Here is a 3,239-nt window from a genome sequence, read left to right as displayed (position 1 = left end):
CTACCTTTCCACGCATTGTAGGAAATTCAGCATTTATTTATAGCATTTACTGATCACTTGGTATATATCACGCATTATTTTAACAAATTATATTATGGCTTATACTTGAATTTTTCTAGTGGTCAAATTTTATTATTTCCATAGTGGCACTATCACTACTGCTCATTTGTGATTCTTATAATAAGCAAATCAGAGGAAACATTTATTTTTGAAATTCAATATATATCCTGATACATGTTTTATAATGGTTGGATGAATACACTGTGAATCCAATAACAACTTAAACAAAATGTAAGAAAGAAGGAAAGAAAATATACATTAGGATTTCAATGAAAATACACGTTTGGACAGATCCTGCAAATCCGAATGAGTCAGAGCTAGAAAACTGTAATTAACAAATTTTCTCTTGTTAAACTAACAGAAAGGTAAAACTCACCATTTTAATTCTTGTTAACAGAGGCACCTTTTCCAGGTGTTTATGTTTCCCCTAACACTCCTGTGCTCTTTCCTGTGTCACCATACTATGACTCTCCAAAGACTGTAACTGATTCATAAACTATATGAGAGCTAAGAGGGTCTCCCAGAACCAGGCTGTTTGGCAACACAGTGTGTTGCTTATGCCCTGCCCTACTGTGTGGTGACTGTCGGGAAAGAACTAAAAGAGCAAAAAGGAAACCACTAAACTAATTTTCAATGTCTACCTTATGTGATTTGAAAAATGAAATGTTTTCCTTCCCACACCTCAAAAGCCGTATTATGAGACTGAGGTTCGGGACTTTACAATCAGTGAGTGGACATAATGAGACACAATCTGTTGTGGAAGATGCTGAGTATGAGCTTTTTTGATCCCATTAGAGCTGAAAGGGTTAGCTTTTCTGATGAGGCCTAACAGAGCTAGGGGTTCTTTCCCTTGCTTGACTGAGAACTTGACTGAAGCTGGTAAATTGCTTCCTGTAGCTATCAGTATGGGTTTATCAGACTTTTCTTCATCTTGGTCTTTACTGGCCTGAACCACTAAATATCCACGCATTTTATGAGGGCAGACATAGGGACCTTGCTCACCATCATATCCTTAGGATCTAACACAGTGTAGAACACTAAAGATAAGCACAATATTTGAATGAATGAACAGATTAATTTAGTATCCAGTATGAACAACTGAATGTAAATGGGAGGGAGGAAATAAGGACACTCCCATCCTTAGGCCATATTGAACTTAAAGGAAAACACATTAGCTGTGTAAATATGGAAATCTTAGATTGGATGGCCTAATAATTTATGTTCCAAAACAGAACACTTTTAAGAACGAAGGAGGTTACTATTTGGATCAGACTAGAACAAGAGGCACAAAGCATGAGAACTCTGGGTAAATTAAGAATTATGGGTACTCTAAATATAGAATAATTCATTTGTGTTCAAAAAAGGGGGTGCCTATTTCATACAAAGCTGTGTTAATTACTGTTACATGTAACTTATTTAATTCCAGTAAAATTAAAATACCTAAACTAAGATCTTCCCCCATTGACAAACTGTGAACCACAAATTAGACAAGGTAGACTTGTCTTCTGCAAAAAAGAAAAATATTAACTAGGTGGTGAGAGGATTAGTTGCAGATCTGCTAAGGTTCTGATTCCCCAGATGCAAGGGTCAATATGGATCATTCCAGGAAGCATTACAGCATAATTTGGGGCTCAAATTTTTGAATTAAAGTAAACATAATCATTAGAACCCTAAAATTCTAACAACCACCTCTCCTCTGGTCATCTTTTAAGTTTTATTCTTTTGGGAACAAATTTCAAAAGGAAACACAAGAACAATTTCTTATTCTATTAGCAATCTGTGAATAAGCATTTCCCCATTGTTGAATTTACACTATAGAACAAAATATGGATTTATGTGTATAGTTCTTACTGGAGCCTTAATGGTTGGGAAAAAAAGAACCACTGAAAACATTTAAAACATTTTTAAAATGTTCCATGCACAATACTAAAGGCAGACATGTGTGATAACTATAGATATGCCTCTAGGACCACTTTGTTGAGTCCTTGTGGGAAAGGGTAACATAATATTCAACCTTGAATGCTCTAGCTTTTCTTCAGTTTGAATTAGTCTTTGTGTTTTTAGAGCTAAGGGGATATTCCTTCTGGTTTTTCATGGCCAGTACTGGTTTATGTCAGTTGTCCTGGTTTAATTTTCAACAGTGTCACTTTTTGAAGATGAATTAAATGGTCACCCTGTCAGAGCTTGGCAAATAGTGGACAGATGATAAATGACTAATAAGTGAATTAATAAACATGTCAAATAGAGATTCTGTTCTATGTTGATAGTCTTTAAATAGTATCCTGTCATTATTGAAGTTACAAAGTTTCCACACTGTTGGGTTGGTTCTGTATTTTATAAGGCAGAATCCTCTGAATAACTCATTTTCTATATGATTGAAGGTAGCTTCTTATTAAATTAGGATGACTCCCAAATCAGTAAGAAGTATCCTTCACATAAATGCAATGATAATTATACAAATAAAAACAGCTATACCAATTTTTGCTAGCTTGGTCAAATTAAGAATAAGAGTTCCCAAATTGATGAGTAAGAAGGCAGTGATAATGATTTTTGTGGGTGTTAGAAAAAGAATTGGAGAATATGAATTTGTCTGACTTCTTAGGCTGCCTAGGGCTTTTTGACCATAAGAAGAAAAAATGTTTTTATCTACTTGGCAGAATTATGTCTGTAGAGGATGTAGATGCTGAGATTGATGACAATAATCTCTTCTGATCTTCCAGTTCCTTTCATCTAGAAACTTATCTATCTTTTGACTTTCATTTGCTCTCTCTCATTGCCTTTTTTTCTCAAGAAATTTGGTATCGGCCTATCAGCAGACCCAGCATTTTGGCCCAACTGGCTAATTTTCAAGGGAAAAGGAACCATTTACCTTTCTAGGGGAAAACCGTCTTTTGAGAGATTAGTTAGTGCCAATCATTGAAACAAAGTTTAATCCTGCCCAAATAAAATAAAGATCCTTGATAAAATAAAGGAAATCTTCAACTTCTCATGTTTGTGGGCCCTTCCCCTTGGCTCCCAGGGAAGTTATCCTTTAACATTTACCAAGGTCAAAATGACTTAGCAAAACCTCAAAGCTCTGTTTCTGCCCTGAGCAAATATTGTACATCTGCTTTGTTAAATAATAATAGTAATAATAACCAAAAAGGAGCATTCCAAACATAAAGATTAAAAAAAAGTCT

Source organism: Felis catus, chromosome D1 (genome assembly GCF_018350175.1).
Source record: "Felis catus isolate Fca126 chromosome D1, F.catus_Fca126_mat1.0, whole genome shotgun sequence".
Classification (NCBI taxonomy): Eukaryota; Metazoa; Chordata; class Mammalia; order Carnivora; family Felidae; genus Felis; species Felis catus.
Note: the sequence above shows the minus strand (reverse complement) of the source record.